This window comes from Lissotriton vulgaris, chromosome 1_1 (genome assembly GCF_964263255.1).
Source record: "Lissotriton vulgaris chromosome 1_1, aLisVul1.2, whole genome shotgun sequence".
NCBI lineage: Eukaryota > Metazoa > Chordata > Amphibia > Caudata > Salamandridae > Lissotriton > Lissotriton vulgaris.
In genome coordinates, this window is record NC_141685.1 from 1595071435 (window position 1) to 1595084709 (window position 13275).

The following is a 13275-nucleotide window of genomic DNA, read 5'->3' on the forward strand; positions in this document are numbered from 1 at the left end:
AATAAAAATCAACACAGATGATAAAATGGTTCATCAGGGTCATGAAATAAAGTCATACCGGCAAGTGCTATATGGTACAAACAAAGCTTACACCGACCAAACACAATTACTTGACCTAGACTTTATCACTCAAAAAAAACTTTACATTTAAAAAAAATGCATTCAACTTTATCCCAAAATCAGCTTACTATATTTGCCTTCTAAATAGCAGCTTTTCACTTAAATAATCTCAGTCCCCTTAGACAAAAGGTTGTCATTGTCTGCAAATAATAGTATTGTCACTATATATCACACTATTAGCAAATACACAAGTTTATTTCCAAACCATTAGCGTGTCATTTACATCAAGTACTTATGCTAGAGTCATCATTATGTTACAGATGGCCAGCACCATGACTGGAATTTTCACCATTGTTTCAGTGATACACACAGCATGCTTTGACTGAAATCTTTGTCTGGACCACTGTTAAGATAGTGATAACCACTAATATGCCTGAGTTGCTCAGAATTATATCAAGGATACCCACTATTTGTCAAGTAGAGCTTCAGTATGTCAGGGCCACCAGTAGTCTAAAGATAGTCACCTCTATGCTTGAATATAAACCATCAGTATGTCAAAGATGACCATCACAATTCCAAAGATACACAGAATAAGCAAAGTATGTATACCAATGCCACTATTTTGCCAGAGATGCCTACATTGTGCCAGGTATAAACATTATAATATCTAGAATGGCCATTGTTAGACCTGGCATCCTTGGCACAGTTTCTCCTGACTTTTTGCCTCTACCTCCTGTATTTTTGACGCTGTGCTGGATTTCGTCTTTGCTGGTTTTGATGCTTTGGGCACTTTGCCACTGCTGATCAGTGTCAAAGTGCAAGTGCTCCCTGGGTAATTTAATATTGTGATTGGTTATCCATGATTGACATATTTGATTGACCAGTAAGTCCCTAGTAGAGTGCACTAAGTGTGCCAGGGTTGGTGATTCAATTACTTGCACGCCGCTCTGTCTCCTGCTCTTGCCGCGACACCGTCATAGCCCTCGCACCCGCCCCACCTAGGCCCTACTGACAAGTTTGCTTCTTCACAGATTCAGAGCACGCCAAATTGACTGTGCCCTCCACGCACTCATCGCGCCGATGTGTTTTGGGACACGGCATTCCCGCAACTTTTGAAATCTTTTCCAGGTAACCACCCTCTTGTTTCATGCTTCTCACCAATACACCACCTGCGCTGCGCGTACACATCCCGCACCAGCTTTCTCCGGATAGCTAATTAGTCCTATTTGACATTCCTTAAATGCAATTCATGAACCATTTTAAAATTGCGAATTCGCAATCTGGGGCCGCTTTTTACCGCGAAGTCTAACTACGTGGTAAATAGCAAAAACTTTGAAAAATGCACTAAAGTACATTTTTCAAAGTTTCATGTTGCGCACACACATGCCCTTAGGGCATGTGTGTGCGCAACATATGTGCACACATCAATTTTAGGGGTGCACCAGGGTGTCCTTTGGACACCCCTGCACCCTTGAGATCGCAATCTCAATTTGCGAACCGCTAATTGCGATTAGCAAATTGAGATGGTCTTCCCATTCATACCTATGGGCCTCTAGGCCCATAGGAATGAATGGGGAGATATTCCTTAATTGCGACTCCCAATTTGCGAGTCGCAATTAAGGAATTATTAGAAATTGCTATTTTTTAAGTGATTTCTTGATGAATAGCATTTTGCTATTCCTTAATAGCGAATCGGTATTTTTCGCTATTAAGGAATCGCAAAATGTGTTCTTGATGAATGTGGGGGTCAGTATATTAGAGGCCTGGCTCAACAGGTCCATCGTGATCGCAATTGCCACCCCTGAGAACATTCGCAATAGTGTTCTGCAAATCTCATGATCCCCTGTGGAACCAACACCAAACAAAGCACTGTACACCTCTGCTTCCTCCCTCCTATCCTATATACACTAGGTGGAGTTAAATACAATAGACCTATAAGGCAAACCTAATCCTATAATTAGATAGGTTTGGAGCACTGGTGAACTGGGAAACACTATTTATTCTGCTTTCTTTTCCAATGCCTTATCTTCTCACAGACAACTCCAGCTTCCAGTTTCCTTCCAGCTACACAAACTCCTTTCATAGCATACTATAACTAAAGAAAAATTATTAACCATATCCTCCTCCCCTTCTCTCATAATACATTATTTCTTTCAGGGCCTAAACTACATCTTAAAAGAGTGAATTTTCTCTTGGATGTGAAGTAGTAATCCAAATCACAGAGAGAATTAAACTTTGTTTCAAATTTATTCCCTTGACTGCTTATGGATATACATAGTGTAATTGTATGTACACATGCAATTACACTATGACATAAGTTGTCATTTTTCAAGCACTGTCACCTTTTTAAGTGTAACTTATATATCATATAGTAAAATTGATCTGCAAACTGGAGTTCCTAAAAATAATAATTATTAATTACTTTCAGATATTCTTAAATTAAGGCATGTAGATAAAATGACTGTTCCATATTATAAAGGAGGAAAGTAAAGAAACCGAGAAGAAAATGTATAATAGAAAATAGGATGAAAAGAGGAAAAATGTGCGGAAAAAAAAGGGAGTATAAAATAAAAAAAGAAATGTAATACACGAGACAATGACAATGAAACTATAACAAAAGGAAAGAAAAGGAAAGTGAGGAATATAGAATAACAAACCAATTTATATAACAATTATTTAGCATAAAACTATAATTCTGAAATACATTACTTATGTGTGTCAGATTTAGACTGTGCCGCAAGTGTAGCAAACTTAACAGCTAGGGCCTAATTACGACTCTGGCTGAGCAGGGCAACGCCGCCACCTCCCTGCTCCCGCACCTCCAAACTAGACCTCCGGCCACCCACCAGATTACGAATTTTCTTGTTGTCTGGAGGGTGGTCCTTTGGGTTTCCCACAGCAGTGTCTTTGAAAAAAAGGTGCGCTGTGGAAATGCCAAACCCCTTTCCTGTACGACATGGACTGTTAAGTCCCTACCATTTAGAAAGAGGGGTGCATGCATATAGTGTGCCCCCTGCATGCATCCAAGGGCCCAGAGGCAACAGGGGACCCTGTAAGGTCCCCTTTGTTTCCTCACTGCCTGAATATCATGGCTGGAACACTGCCATGAAATCCTGGCAGTGGGGAAAACTTGTAACAAGCTTGGCGGTGTTGCAGCAGCACCGCCAGCATATTGCGCACCTCTGACCACTGTGCGAGCTTCAGTGAGCACGGTTCCCTGATGGTTGCAGCAGTCCCCTGGAGGTCTGACTGCCGTAGTTGTAATACTTTGGTCAGACCACTGGTGCAGTGGTCCCCGACCGCCACTGCACCTCCACCACGGGTTTGGCGTTCCAATGAACTGCCGAACTCATGATCAGGCCCTTTGCCATTAAGCGTGATAGTCTATGGTTACCAGTTACCAAATATGTGTTTAAAAGTAATAGATTTTTAATAAGATATCATCTGGTGTGTCACATTTCCTTTCTACAGTGGAAACTTTGTATCAGATGTTTTGGTTTCAATAACTCCAAAAGACTCCAATAAAGATAATCTTTCCTCCTTCAGATAAATATTTCATCCAATTCCAAGAAAATACTCCACAGGACCTTCACAGAAGGGAATTTTTTGTCCTGAAAGCTTACATTTCATCTGTAATCTGCTTGTATTGCCTTATAATGCTTGTGATGCTTTTGTCATTTGAAGAAATTTAGCAGGCATAGAATAGCATTAATTATTGGTAGGCATTATTTTCTAACTCTGAGAGGTTTGCTGGAAAAGCTACCTGCCCCAGAGAGTAAAGATCTGGAAGCATGTGTGATTCTGGGACTTTTGTCTTTAAGGCAATGTGGTGCTGTACTATGTCTTCCTCCCCTCGGCTATGAGCTTGGTATGTCCATGGTTGAAAGGCCATCCATGGTCAGAGTCAGAGATGACTGTGACATGCTCCTCAACTGTTTCTGGCTTACCTTATCATTTTTGTCAAACATCTGTAGGTTCATGTGTCTTATGGTTTGCTGACATTCCACAGCAGAGCCACAAGCTCTAGTGGTATGGTACTTGTTAGAAATAGGATTCCTCGTTGGCTGAGGTTTGCACCCAGGCCAGGCAGGAACCTCCACTCTAGTCGGGGTAATCTAGATACACACTTAAAGGTAGCCTGTGCTCACCCTCTGGTAGCTTGGCACAGAGCAGTCAGGCTTATCTAAAGAGACAATGTGTAAAGTATTTGTGCAACAAACACACCCAGTAACAAAATGAATACACTTCAAAAAACTCTGCACAGGTTTATATCAATAGAATATTATATATTCTGAACAAACCAGGACCAAAATGACACAAATCCAAAGTGTATAAGTTAGATATTGAATTTTAAATGAATAAATGCTGCAACTCTCTTGGGAGCAAGTAGCGCTTAAAAAGGTTATTTTGGGTTAAGCTAGACCAAGGCAAATTCAAAGTTCGAGCAGACTGCAATGGAGCTCTGGCCGACTACAGGACCCATGCAGGCGTCGGTGAACAAAGTACATTTCCTGGTCACAAACCACAAGATGCTTCAATGTCGAGGCTTGCAGGTGGAGGCTGCGTTGATCTTCTCAATGCAGTGTTGCATCAGTTCTGAAGACGGGTGCCGGGACCGAGAGGCATTGAGAAATGCATCAGATTCTGTCATGCAGTTAAGGGCATGCTTTGATTTCACCAAGCTACAGAGGCAGGAATACGCGGTCTGATGCATCAATCTCTGGAGGCAAAGCGCTGGTTCTGATGTGGTGCGTTAATTTTACTCCTGCAACCAGGCCGATGCGCTGATTCTAATACATGCAGACAGGAGATACGTCAAAATCCGTGTTGCAAGTTTCTGGACCACCTCCAGTGAACTTTAATATCCCTAAGTCTTAAGCAACAGGAGGCAAGCCACAAAGCCCTTGGAGATCACTTGAAGTGAAGGAAGAGTCCAGCTCTCCATCAGCAGAGTCAGAGAGCAGCAGGCCTTCCAGATAGTAGTCTAGTTGAGCCCTTTAAGCATCATAGCAGTTCTTCTGGTAAAGCTTCAGTTACAAGTCCAGTAGTGCCTGATTTGATGGGGTCAGAGCCCCCGTGCTTATACCCAAAATTGACATTGATATGGGCGTGACTTCAAAACAGCTCCCTCAATTGCCCAAGTATCTATAGGGGGTAATTTGTCCTTGGTGTGGGAACAGGACACAGCCTATTGAATTTAAGTGTTAGCTCCTCCCTTCCAGCCGGTCTAGACAAGGGTATCAGAATTCAAATGTAGGTACATGGGTATTCAGGCAAACATAACCTTCTTGTGTTGTGGCTGTATAGAGGAAATGCACAAAGTGTAGCTATCACCCACCCCAGACATATATTGGAGACAGACTACAAAGTTATAAGCACATAGAAATGTCCACTTAAAGTGGCATTTCTAAACTATTAATGCCAAATCCAACTTGACCAGTAAGGAGGACTTGCCATTACCATTCCAAACATATGAAAGTGTCCGGAGTCCCACAGCCAACACTAAAAAGGTCAGAAAAAGAGAAGGAAGAAGGCAAAAAGTTTGGGGTGACCCTTCAGAGAGGGTCATTGTCCAAAAGGAGTTCACACACGCTCTTGTTAGTTGAGAGTTGCTTCTTGAGCATCAAACTAGGCATGGGAGACTGCTGGATAGTGAGAGCTGATTTTTGGACACAGACCTTTGTAACTGTGACCATGGTGAGGAGAAAGTATTTTTTTATCTGTGAGCATGGTGAGGAGAAACTCTGGTACATATTTTTGAGCCCCTCAAAAATAGGACTCTTACTTCCCCTTAGAGTGTATATTCTGATCAGAATATGACTGTGTGTGGCCAATATTATGTGTTTGCTGGATGTTGGGAGTCTCTGTGCAGCATAAATAGTGTCTTTATTAGGAACGTATAGACTATGAGGGTCTTAAAGCGGACTTCATATTAAGAGAATGCAAATTAAGAAGTTGATAATGTAGCCTTTCATTTTTTTCTTGAACTCTTTTTTTTTGTTTTGCGCTCCTCCAATGTGAGATTCCCGACTTTCTAATTCACCTTTATTGGGTTGCTAATTCAGTTACACTTCTCGCACACAATTAAAAAAGGATACATATGAATTCCCTAACAAATATAAATGTATTATTAGACATGCATAATATATTAAAATGCATATCAATGTTATACTTTGTTGCTGAAGAAAGGCCATTTGTCAGTAGAGGGTTTAAATAACAAAATAGTGTGTTTGCTCTTCTTAATCAACATGTTCTCAAGTGAGTCATTTTAAAGAATTAATCTCATATGATTGGCCTGTTATTGCTGAAATACATTAATTAAATAGGAATTACATAGGCAAAACGTTCTCATATTTTTGTCATAGAGATTTTCTCAGCAGCCCATTTACTTCAAACTTTCGATATTTTTAATCAGATTTATTTTATTTTAGCTCTCACTGGAGGTTCGGTTTCAGTAGCTCTTCATGATTGGCAATGTTGAACATGCTGTTTCTCTTGAAGAGCAGTTACTGCATTATAACTCTCACAAAACTCTCTCTTGTGTAATATGACACAGTGGTCCATTTGGACAATGTCTTTTAGTGCAGATCCTGTGAAAAAGATTAACCTCACTTCTCATTGGTTTGTTGCTATGTAAACACTAATAACCAGGCCTCAGTCAGCAATCTTTTTGTAGTCTTGCATGTTGTCACATACTGTACCTATTATGTCATCCTGAATAAAGAATTGTTTATCACACAGTAGTGGCTGATCGTAAGTGAATTCTTTTGAGAAGGAAGGGAGGCAGCAACAGGTAGACGGACACACGGATAGATGGAGTAAATACACTACTATCTTAGTGTATGCTTCTTATCTCAATTTCCTCTTTATCAGAGGTTCTAATTCCGGTGTTAACTCTCCAGGTCTTGCAGCTATGGTAAAAAGGAAACAGTGTGGGCAGCCATATTTATGGGTCCATTATGATTTTGGGTGGATCGCGTTCCATCCAACTTCATTCCCCACCCGCCCTCCATTTACCCCCCTGCCATATTACAATGGCGGGGGTTACAGCGGCGGATGGAAAGACCGTCCACCGCATTTCCGCTGGCAGGCAATCGTTCCGATTGCCTGCTGGACTGAACTCGGGCCTTATATGGTGGCGGTGACACCGCCATCAATATCAGAATGCCTGGCGGAGAAGACCTTTCCATGGTGGCGATGCCGCCATGGAAATGCTTGTGGGCATTGCCTTGGGGGCCCGTTGCGGGCCCCCAGGGGAGTCGGGGCTGCACTTGGGGGGTACCTATGGTACGCCCCTACATTGACATGCACTTTATCCACCCACCAATCGTAATGGGCCCCTAAGTCTTCAAAGATTCTTGTGTACTATCATATTAGCACATCAACCATACATATTGCTATGCTTTATGGAGATTTGTATCATGTGATGTCACTGGTGAAAGTGATTTCTAAAGGCTTCTTGATTGTAAACTAATTTGATATCCCAGTTTCTGAATAAATGTATTCTATATCTCATAGTTATCTTGCTTATTTTCTTTTTTACAAATCAAGAATCAAATGGGGTGTTATTTCTGAGAGAGTGGTGCTATGTTAGTGTTTTACATCCCTTATAGGTTAAACATTGTATTGATCCATATTTTGTGTATTAGCTGACTGCTGGGTAACTCCAGCAACTTCCCTAGCCTTTTGTAACTGTTTGAAGCTTATTCTTGAGAATCACTGATAAAATATGAACTACCAGAATATCAATGACAAAAATATCGGACCCGAAATATCAATGTCAGAATATCGAAGTCCTATCTACCTAATGGTAAGTACAAAATTATCGAAAAACAAATATCGTTGTAAAAAATATTGTTTAAAATATTTTTTGTAAATGTCCAAAAAGTAATATAAGATAAAGTAAATAATACATATAATTAGAAAAACATACTTAGAATTATTAGAAAATTTTCACATTTATCAATAAATATAATATTAATAAACATTAAACATACATATATATAAAATATAATATATAAATGTAATTTATAATAAAAAAAGAAACATAATAAATTATAAAATATTAGAAACATATTACAAATTATAAATATATATATATATATATATATATATATATATATACACACACATATACCAGTGAAATAAAAGAAATTATATTTATATATATATATATATATATATATAGATATATAAACGACCTCCGTCTCTCTTGTGCGATCGTCCTCCCACGATAACGCCCTCAGAAGCAGACATGGACCAGGTAATTCTGATGCTGTTGTTTTTTATTCAGCTGTCGCCATAACGTTTCAACACAAAGCCTTGATCACATGACAGTGCATCATCATTTGTAGTGAATATTTAAAGTGCAAAGTGCTACTCTCTGATTGGGTCACCAGTCGAGTAAACAATGAAAAAAGACTATCATTGATTCCTATACATTTTTTAACATCCGGAATCAGTACAAGGTACATATATATAAATATAGTCATGTTTGTATAAAATCATTGTTAAAAAACATTTCATGTTTAAAAATAACAGGATAAATCCCGAAAAAACTTTTTTCCTAAGGCTTGCTCAAATATAAATAAATATATATATAATAATTAAAACAATTCCAAAATAATTAATATTTTACAAAATAATTAATATTTTACAATTACATTTCACACTACATTAACAGCAACAGTAAACAAAAAGTTGGATAGCGGAGATGATAAAGTTACTATACCACTCCAGCAAATAAAACAGTAGGGAAAGTATTGGATAGCGTATAAGAATAATTTACTATTCCCATTTCAGTGAGTGCAACATTAAAGAAAATGTTGGATAGTGTAGGTGTAAAAATTACTATTACCACTCCATAGAGTGCAACAGTAGGGAAAGTCTTGGATAGTGTAGGGGTAAAAATGACTATTTCCACTCCAGGGAGTGCAACAGTAGGGAAAGTGTTGGATAGTGTAGGGGCAAAGAATTACTTTTCCCACTCCAGGGAGTGCAACAGTAGAGAAAATGTTGGATAGCGTAGGGGTAAAAATTACTATTTCCACACCAGGGAGTGCAACAGTAAGGAAAGTGTTGGATAGCGGAGGGGATTAATTTACTATTCCCACCCCAGCAAATTAAACAGTGGGGAAAGTGTTGGATAGCATATAAGAAGAATTTACTTTTCACACTCCATAGAGTGCAACAATTGGAAAAGGGTTCGATAGCGTAGGGGTAAAAATTACTATTCCCACTCCAGGGAGTGCAACAGTAGGGAATGGGTTGGATAGCGTAGGGGTACAAATTACTACTCCTACTCCATAGAGTACAACAGTAGGGAAAGGGTTGGATAGTGTAGGGGTAAAAATTACTATTTCCACTCCAGGGAGTGCAACAGTAGGGAAAATGTTGGATAGCGTAGGGGTAAAAAATACTATTCCCACTCCAGGAAGTGCAATAGTAGGGAAAATGTTGGATAGGGGAGGGAAATAATTTACTATTACCCCTCCAAGGAGTGCAACAGTAGGGAAAGTGTTGGATAGCGGAGGGAAATAATTTATTATTCACCTTCTGCACTGTGTGGGTGACAAGAGTGCCCAAGTGACTGCACGGTGAGCGATGCAACAGTGTGAGAGTAGGGTAAAAGGAGTGACTGCAGGGTGAGTGAGGTGACCATATAAATTTGGGGTTGGCTGTAAGTGCAGAGTGGGAAGAATTAATGCATGGTTAGTGATGGCCTTGTTTGAGTGAGCTACAGATTGAACAGTGAGGTGGGGACAGGTGAGTGAAGTGTCACATGAGTGCAGGGTGAGTAGTGTGCTCGTGTGACTGCAGGGTTAACAATGCAAGCACATTGTTAGTGCAGTGATCACTGTGAGTGCAGGGTGAGCGGGTGAATGGTGTGAGTGTATGGTGATCAGTGTGAGTGCATGGTGATCAGTGTGAGTGCAGGGTAAGCGGGTGAATGGTGTGAGTGCATGTTGATCAATGTGAGTGCACTGTGATCACTTTGAGTGCAGGGTGAGCGGGTGAATGGTGTGAGTGCATGGTGATCAGTGTGAGTGCATGGTGATCAGTGTGAGTGCATGGTGATCGGTGTGAGTGCAGGGTGAGCTGGTGATCAGTGTGAGTGCATGGTGATCAGTGCGAGTGCATGGTGATCAGTGCGAGTGCATGGTGATTAGTGCGAGTGCATGGTGATCAGTGCGAGTGCATGGTGATCAGTGCAAGTGCATTGTGATTAGTGCGAGTGCATGGTGATCAGTGCGAGTGCATGGTGATCAGTGCGAGTGCATGGTGATCAGTGCAAGTGCATGGTGATCAGTGTGAGTGCATGGTGATCAGTGTGAGTGCCTTGTGATCAGTGTTAGTGTATTGTGATTGCTGTGAGTGCATTGTGATTGCTGTGAGTGCATTGTGATCGCTGTGAGTGCATGCGATCGCTGTGAGTGCATAGTGATCAGTGCGAGTGCATGGTGATCAGTGCGAGTGCATGGTGATCAGTCCGAGTGCATGGTGATTAGTGCGAGTGCATGGTGATCAGTGCGAGTGCATGGTGATCAGTGCAAGTGCATGGTGATCAGTGTGAGTGCATGGTGATCAGTGTGAGTGCCTTGTGATCAGTGTTAGTGTATTGTGATTGCTGTGAGTGCATTGTGATTGCTGTGAGTGCATTGTGATTGCTGTGAGTGCATTGTGATTGCTGTGAGTGCATTGTGATCGCTGTGAGTGCATGCGATCGCTGTGAGTGCATAGTGATCAGTGTGAGTGCATGGTGATCAGTGCGAGTGCATTGTGATCGCTGTGAGTGCAGGGTGAGCGTGAAAGTGAAGGCGAGAATGAGGAGTGAGTTGTCTGAATGCAGGGTGTATTCCCAGAAACTTGAAGTGTAGGGTTTCAGATATAAGTTAAACTATTGCTATAATGGCATTAATCAGGGATGGAGGGTGGAGGAAATAAATCATGTGCTGATTCTGCAACAAATTTCCAGTCTTATGATTAGGGTTACCAGCTCTTTATTTTGATGGCCCAGAAATAAGCAGTCACCTAAAGCGGTATTTTTAGCACTTATCTGTGAATACTTAGAACAGCAAATATAAATAGAAAGCACTTTTAATTGTGTTCTAGCGCTACCTCAATGATCCATGACTGATAATTAAAGAGAACAAAGACAGAAAAGTCACATAACTAATTAATACATACTTTTTTATTTATAACTCTATTTAGTGTCAAGAGCAGGTCTCAACACACAGCAGACATTTTTCTTTTGGCAACCCAACTTTATATTTCTTTTCATTAAATGCATTCCCACACTACAGCCGTAAGTGTAAAAATACAAATGTGAAAGAAAATGGCCTGCAATGTGAGAGAGGGATCCGGGGTTGGGAGAGGAGAGAAGAGAGGGATGGAAGGAAGGGGGTGAGAGGAAAGGGGCATGGATAAACTGTTTAACTCTTCACAAGACTGCCAGGGTTTGAAGGGACCCTTGCTGCTCCCAGCCAGGGTCAGGTGAGCTTCTAATGTGGCAGTGCGCATTCCTGCGGAGTGGGAGGCCCTTCACAAAGGTTGACTAGACATCTTTCTGATGTTAATTGCTGTATTTTGGTTATAAACTGATACTGATGCGGTGAAATCTTTCCTCAGTGTTACTGTGTTTAAAAATTTCAAATAATAAAGCAATGCTATCCCAAAATATGCAGCATCACAGAACATTATTTAAATTTTCTACCCACACAATTTAGTCAAGCCTGTCGCATAATGTGATCCTCACCTGCCTCATAATTCCAGTAGCCCTGCCACAGGTTTAGAAAATGTTGTCAAGAGGGGGTCCTTTCGCCTGAAAATGTTGACAGGGGGGTCTCGGCATCCAAAGGTTTGAAGACCTCTGCCCTAGAGGGTTATGCCTCCTGTGCACGTAAAGAAATCCGACACCGGCCTTTAGTCACCACAAACAGGAGCCTTGACAAGGGAAGGGATGAACTTTCTAGAACCATGATGGGGTAGGACAGGGAGTCTCCCCTACACACAAAGGCTGGCACCAGATAAAATATTGGACTGCCAGAACCACACTTCAGATCACTTCTGAACCTGTGTAAGATTCAGAAGAAGGACTTTCCATTCTCTTTTGCCTGAGGAAAGAAGACTGGACCTGCTCTTTGTACCCAGGTGGCTGTCTGGAATTCTTGGTGAGCTACAGGCACTTTCCAAGCTCCAGAGACCATCCAAACTTGCCTGCCTGTTGCTAGTCCTTTCTAGAGTGTGTCCTAGCCCTCAGGTCGTGCCCCCCCCCCGCTCCCAGACCCTGAACCTTTGGTGTGTGGTGTTACAGTGGCCTTCTCCAACCATATACCCAAAACCTGGAACTTAGACAAATATTCAACAAAAACTGACCTGAGAACCGACAAGAGACCGGGTCCTATCTGGAAGCTGAACCAAAAAAGGTGACCGCTGGTGGGATTGACTATTCAGCTGCTCCTGCTATGTTCTTCTCTACATGAGCAACAACGGTCCTTGACAAAAGGGAGATACACATTTGAATAATTATAGGCCACAATCTGCGCTATAATGAACAAGAAGTCCAGCCAGACCTCAAAATTTAATTAATAGTGTAATAGGTAAAAAATAACAGAACAACGAATACACAGTGGGACACAGTCCTGTATCCACAAGGCTAGACAAACAATTTACAATACATACAGGTAGGAAATTTGATTGAAATTGGAAAAAGGGGGGAGCAAAAGAAAAAATTAGGATAGAATCAATTTGCTTCACTCATGTAGAAAAAACATAATTTTGGCACATAGTAGTGAACTGATGTTTAGACTACATCAACTGTCTACGGCGTTTCGATCCAGGTAGAATTACGGATCATCATTAGGAAAACCGATGTTTTGCCTGAATTTACAAGCCTGTATTTACAAGGGGAACAAAGGGACATATAGGGCAATGATTAGCAAGCTGTTTACTGCCAGAAACATACAGCAGTTGGGTAACCATACCATGCTTAAGGTGGTACCTGCCATTCGTGTAGGTGAGGGCCAGTTGGACAGTGCCAGGCGAACACGGCGCACGTGCATAAGAAAGAATTCGGGTGCATTAGGGTGAGTTGGGCTAGGATCAACCATACGTGTGTAATTGTGTCAGGCAGGTGTTAGTCATAACCGTGTGAAAACCACAAGGACATTGGTGGGGCCGAGCAATTGGCAGAGGGCCAGGGGTTTGTATTTACCT